The sequence below is a fragment of the Xiphophorus hellerii genome, chromosome 10, assembly GCF_003331165.1.
Source record: "Xiphophorus hellerii strain 12219 chromosome 10, Xiphophorus_hellerii-4.1, whole genome shotgun sequence".
Taxonomy (NCBI): Eukaryota; Metazoa; Chordata; class Actinopteri; order Cyprinodontiformes; family Poeciliidae; genus Xiphophorus; species Xiphophorus hellerii.
Window position 1 is genome coordinate 20,971,854 of NC_045681.1, and position 6,650 is coordinate 20,978,503.

General features: G+C 41.4%; 1 long non-coding RNA gene across 1 annotated transcript; it reads right to left on the reverse strand.

Moving 5' to 3' along the window:
- Positions 1–342: 342 nt before the first annotated feature.
- On the reverse strand, positions 343–6,594 carry LOC116726792 (uncharacterized). The gene is made up of 2 exons (XR_004340663.1): positions 6,324–6,594; positions 343–1,591 (listed from the first exon to the last, which is right to left on the reverse strand). It is a non-coding gene; the product is annotated as an uncharacterized LOC116726792 (long non-coding RNA).
- Between the last annotated feature and the right edge of the window lie 56 nt (positions 6,595–6,650).

Genomic DNA, 6,650 nt, shown 5'->3' on the forward strand with positions numbered 1-6,650 from the left:
AAAGTATATAGACAGGTTTAAAGGCATGAAGGGGTTTTTGTTTGTTTTTGCTATAGCTATGTGCATGAATGTGTAGGTGTGAACAAACACTAAATGACTGGATGGTTTTATTTTGCTAAATTAATTAGAAAGTACAATTTCCCACACGTTTTCCTTTTGCTTTCAAGCATCCAGCATCTTGAGGAGAGGGAAGTGTCTCCATAGTATAGAGTTAAATGACAATGTTACTATTGGGTCTTTGACAAAATGCTATGGCTTCAATGTAGACGTGTACGCTACACTGTTAGAAACATTGTAAAATGACAGACCCACCAATGGATGAGTGAATTCACTACATTAGAATTTAAAAACAGCCTTTATTGTCCCACGGAGGGGAAATTCAACAGAAGGATCAGGTATGAAGGTTCACACAAAAATAACATAAAAATATATTAAAACCAATTATAACAATAGCAATGATAATAATACAAGTACCAGACTAAAACAGAGAATAATGTGGAGTTATCACAAACTTATCGGACTGTGTTGCATATCCAAAGAGTCGGATCACTGGTCCAAAAAATGTACATAAACCCAATAACATTTTATGATAACTTGAAACATGGCTAGTGAATGGTGGCAAAAATAAATAAAGAAATTGGCCACTGCGTCTTGAGCGCACATCAACTTAAAAACGTTAAGTAAAATCACAGCAATTTACGTCAACTCAATTATTTCTAGTGACGTGATTCTACACTGGATAAATGATGGTTTGAAAATAAAAAAGTGAAGAGTCTCTTTTTTACACAATTTTAGCCATAGGGGATCAATGTGTCCACATTTGTGCAACAGTTATAAAGAAATAATAAAAGAGTGAAATGTTTTTAACAATTCACTCCGGAAAGTAGTTGAGCTGGAAATAACTGGTTTCTATAGTTATGCATTGTTTTCCTTTTTAAGCTGTTTATGTTTCTGCAAGGAGCCAACAATAGAAAAAATGACAGCTGCCATCATTTCTCCACCATAGTAGTTTCTATCCTCTAGTACATCTTAGTGAGGTCATTCATCCATGCAGCCATATTTAGCTGCATAAATCTATTTTCTTCCTCCTTATCCAATCATCCACCCGGTTACAGAACTACCAATAAGACATTCATGTGTTTCATAATTCACTCACACATCCACAGTTATAAATCATGACTAGTTTTTTGTTTTTTTCCCCCTACTGATCGGTCTGCTGGGCGACGTCCTGCCCGATCGCACCGGCGCAGGCGATCAGATAACGCAGGACAGGAAATTGGCCAGTGCTGTAAATCTGAAGCAAACAAAACCAATAATCGTCCAACTCTGCGTCCCAGTCATTCCTACTACTGCTGTCGTCAGCGCCAGCGGGTCAGTACTGTACACCTCGTCCATTCATTTGTTGCAATCATGTGCTGAACTGACTGTAATCTACGCATCGGCCTTCCCCGTCTTCCCCCTCTTGACTTGCACACGCAGACTAACAGTTACACCAGGCAACACGATGTCCTGATGCTCAGGAGGACGGGCATCACGGGCGTCAGCGGAGTCCTGACGTTGTTGTGCCGGTACATGTACACGACCTTGTACCCTGCAGGTAACCAAACAGACGGAATAGAATCAGGTTTGAGCTGGTATGGCCCCGTCGTACTATGATAAAATATATTAAAAGTGCGTAATTAGGTCTGCGATAAGGGGCAGGACTGGGGCAGGACAGCAGCAGTGACGAGATTCTCATAAACGAGGACGCTAATGATTATAAGAATGATGCAGGATTGGAGCTCCAGTTTTGTTTTGTTTTTTTTAGAGCAAAACAAAGTTGCAAATACTGGAAAAGCAACAAATCCAGTCAATAAATAACTACTTACGCACACAGGTGAACTGTGCAAGAGAAAGGACTTGAATTGGAAGAACGGTTTATTTGAGTACAATTGGTGAATTAATAAGGACAGTCAAAGACAAGCAGGTGAACATCCCCTCATTTTCAGTCCTGTTTACTCTGATACCCGGTAATAAAATTCAGACAAAAGACTGTTTTCAGAACTCAATAAATGAATAATAAACCTGTATGTAATTAAGGGTGCATTACTGCTGCTGGTTCTATGAATACTGTACAGAACTTTGGTGCAGTTAATAGCTGTTTCTAAAGCACGTTATGAATTAAATTGATATTGACCAGCCCTGTTTACTTCACATTAATCAAAGCATGTCTAAAGTCCATGTTTGTTTGGAAAGGTGCAAATGCGTGGTCCAACTCTGACGCAGACCAAAAAAAAAAGCAAACTCTAGTCCGCCAAAAAAACTTTGGCCTTGGTTCGGCTGAAGTGAATTTTGGCACGGTTTGAACGTATATGTGAACGTCGAGCAGGAAGCGGACTACAGTGGAGGGCATTGTGGGTAAATACAACTAAAACAAACATGCAATTCTAGAGCTAGCAGCAAAAATGAATCATCATAAAGAGAAACGACCACTAAAATTCATACTACTGTAGGGATGTGTGTTTTTGTGTTTAGTTCCTGTGTTGTTGCGATTTTCCCATTGATTGGCCCCATCTGTCCCTTGTCTCATTTTACTACTACCACTACAATTAAATATGGAATGTGTTCTTGAAGTTTTCACCAGCCTAAAAGGCTCGGCTAATTTTGTCTACAGTCACACCTCTTCCTATCTTCTGTTCCCGCCTAAGAGTTTCCCTCTTCGCCCCCCGTCCGGCCATTAAGGCGCAAATGAGGCGCGTGACGACTAAACGCCGCGTGTAAACACTGGGTTGCCATGGTAGCGGATCGATACTGGTGATGGTTCCCGCGTGAGCGTCGCTGCAGGTTGATGGGAAACGGCATGCTCGTGCAGATCATTAACTGTGCCACAAAGATGGAAAGAAAAAAAAGCGAGAGAGAGAAAGAGAAAGAGAGAGAGATGCCAGTGTGAAGAAGAAGCCACTTCTTAATTACTAGCAGTAACTTAATATAGCTTTCTGCCGAAGGTTTAATCGAAGGAAATGTAATTGTGAATGATCTATAAATAGATCCCGGAGAGAAGTTGTCACCAGTCCTTGTTATGCCGTGACACTGGCTTTGAGTTTGACCTTTGACACCGACAGTTCCCATTAAAAATATTACACAGCGGCCTACTTTAGCGACATATCAGTGAATAAATACCCCCCTATTAAAAGTGAGATTGACAGAGGAGGAAGCTCGTTGGCTCTGCCCTTTCCCCACATCATCACCGGGAAACATGCGTCACCTCTCGGCGGGAGGCTCTTTTTAGACGAGGTTGACACGCTTTTCTAATTTAATTATGATGCTGTCAGAGGAGAAAGGGGGTAAAGCGGGCTTTAATTTTGACAGACAGTTTCAGAATAGAGAACGAATCGGGCATAAATTTGCTGTGAAAACCGAGAGAAACCCTGATTCATTCTGTCATTTATTTAGTTATGTAAAAAAATTTTAACTCATTCATCTTGATCCTTGATCCAATTAAGTTTTTTTTTGTGGCATTTGTCAGCTGCTCCCTCAGACCCTTCCTGGGTTTTTCCACTCGCCGCCCCTTACCCTCCAGTCTTTCATCAGCCGCACATTTATTGTCTAATGACATGTTGCTGACGTAAGCATGGAGGCCCCTTCTCACTTAGCCCACCAGCTCCTCAATAATTTATGTATTCATTGACTCGCGCACTCGGTTGTTGCCCTCTGACCCCCCCGTCATTCCGCCGCTAATAATTCAGACACCTCTTTAATCAGCTCGGCGCTGGGATTTTTCCGGTTTGCGCTGGGAAGCGGGGAAGTGGGTTATTGAAGCAAAAGTAGGTAAACATTGACAACTAGTTGAGACTTGAACAAGGGGTTCAAGTGGGAATCCTGCCGAGGGCCCGCGGAGCCGATGGCCTCACCTGTAATGTTGTGGTTAGTTTTTGTTAACGCAAAATGATACAAGCTGAACTTCTTCACACGTCAGATTAATATTTTTTTTTTTTAAATTCAGCTTTCATGTGTTAGACCAGCACAAAGCAGTTCAGACCCGTTCAATAAATTTGAATATTATTGATAAATTCATTTTCTTCAGGAACTTCACCACTAAATGAAACATTATACAGATTTATTCCGCGGTGACGGATGTATGCCAAAGGAACGCATTTTTGAATTCATTGAATATGACTGCAATTCTTGACTTTTATCTGGAAAGTGTGGCACGGATCCGTATTCAACCCCTTTCAGTCTGATTCTTAATATAATAATATACACTAGAGGGAAATCTGCAGCAACAGCTCCAGTTGATACCAGAAGTTTGCGTACGCTTCTGAATGTGGAGAAAGTTACAAAGAAATCTCGAGAAAAAAAAAAAGTTCTCGTACGTTTTCTGGCATTTATTATACATAGATAATTTACTGCCAGACAGAGAGAAATATATATATATATATATATGTGTTTTTCTTTGGTGTATGTGAATGTCAGCTTTCAACTGCATGTTTAGTTTAAAAAATGATATCTGCTGTATTTTTTTTGCCTATGTATTTCTACATTATTCACTGTCTGACACACTGAAAATATATCAGAACTAACCTTTTGAATTTGAACCCTTGGAAAGTCTAGCATTTGAAATGTTTAACAAGGTTGTTTTTTTTGGTGAAGGTAAACATTTTAATCTCTCTTTTATATGTTTGAGCAAAAGAAAAACATGTTTTCCATGTTCCAAGCAGAATCAGGCCACTTGAGGCTTTGTCATACAGATGAGGCATTAAAAAAAAAGAAAGAAAGAAAGAAAATCACAATTCAATAAATATTTTAGTCTGGGAGCATGTCTCTGCCAGATTTGTACAGTCAGAGGAAGAAACTTCTGCTCATTCTCCTTTGCAAAATACCTCAAACTCAGTTTCTCTTTCAAAACTGGCTTCCTTCTTGTAAATACTACTTCACTGCTCTCTCATCTTGACATAACCAAGCTAGTTTTATCTCGAGTCCTTCTGAGTTTTTCACTCAGAAGGACTGAGTGAAAAACTCAGTCCCTATGATCAACTTGATCTATGATCAAGTTGATCATAGATGTAGATCAACTTGAGGGTGATCTACATCTATGAAACACTATTTTCAGCTAAAATCTGTTTCTTTGACCGAAACTTTGCTGACTTACAATTATGAAAAAAAATTATAGTAAAATTCCGTCTCTAAACATGTCCCCTCAGAGTTTCTTCCTCACTCAAACAGACTTTCATTCTCATGTGATCCTCTGTACTCGGTGGATCCCTGTTACCCCGGGGATACGGCCAAATGAGCGCACAAAGAAACACTTTGCTTCAATTATGCAACGAGCCTCCATGGTGAATTACTCTCTAAACATATGACTCCTGAGGGCAGAAGCTGTATGTTGGTATCCTGCGTCAGTAGAAGATCATAGACCGCTGGTTGTGTTTGGGTCTTTCTTTCTTCTTGCAGAAGAATTAGCGCAGACTGTTGACTCTGAGTCCACATTTCTGCAGGGAAGAACAAGCAGAAATGCCCCGTGTGTCGTTTCTGGACTTTCCATCAAAAGAACCACAGAGCAGCTACAGTGTGCTCAGATAGAACAGAGAGAGATGAAATGTTACTATGTTGTGCCCGAAGGCATCATCACTTGGCGTTTGAGGCCAATGGGCAGGTGTGCATCTCCTCGTGTCCAGTTTTTGTCATACGCCAACTACAAACTTATTCACTGTTACTGGTGTATAAAAAACCCAATGACCAAGCAATGCTAAGCCTGGTGGGGGGGCAAGTAAAGCCTGGTGGCCCACCAGGCTTATTATATACTGGGGTAAACCTTGTACTCTATCGATCCAAACCTTCTAAAAAGCCTGTTCCTCTCCTCACCTGTGGTGGAGCTGCATCAGAACCACTGAAGGGAAACAACACAAAAACCTCTGAAGAAGACACTGAGAACAACTTCCTTCTTTACTAAATGTAAACCAAAATGGAGATTTTAGCCGTTGTAGAATTTCTCTTTTGTCTTTGATTAAAAGAAAAAAAAAAGACCACAAGCCGTTTCTCCCACTCACACGTGTTTGTTTTGGTTGTGTTTAACCAGAACGCCCTGTGCTATGATTTGCTTCCTGGGTGTGTAGGTGTGTTTTGGTCTGAGTGTGAGTCACACTTTCTAGAGAGGATCTCTGCAGACGGTATTACTGACTCCAAGCAGCCTCCAGACCTGCTGCTGATTCCTTCATCAAGCCGCTGTGGATATAAGGAGCGACAGGACAACGCCTTTTCGCTGGATGACCACCGTCCATGGTGGCCTCTTGTCTGCTAGCGGTCTCCAGTGTTCCCTCTGGTGAAACATCTTGAGTTAAACTTACCTCCACTCTTCAGGTCGATCCACTGCAGCTCAAGCATCCCCAGGACTTCACCCGGTGGATCACTCCCCTCCGTTCCATCGTCCCACTCCTCAGATCTTCAAACCTACAACCTGTCCAGGATTCAGGCTCCAGTTTGCCACCTCCAAACCCGTCTTACCTCCTGCAACGCATACAAACAAACCATGTAATCACCTCACAAACCTGCAGCCGACTTTCCTCTTCTCCACCAGGCGCCTCCCGGACCTTTTCAGGGAAAAGAGCGTCTCCAGTCACACATTTTGTTCAAAAATGTGTTTTTGCTTACCTTCTGCATTCAAGGGTGGATCA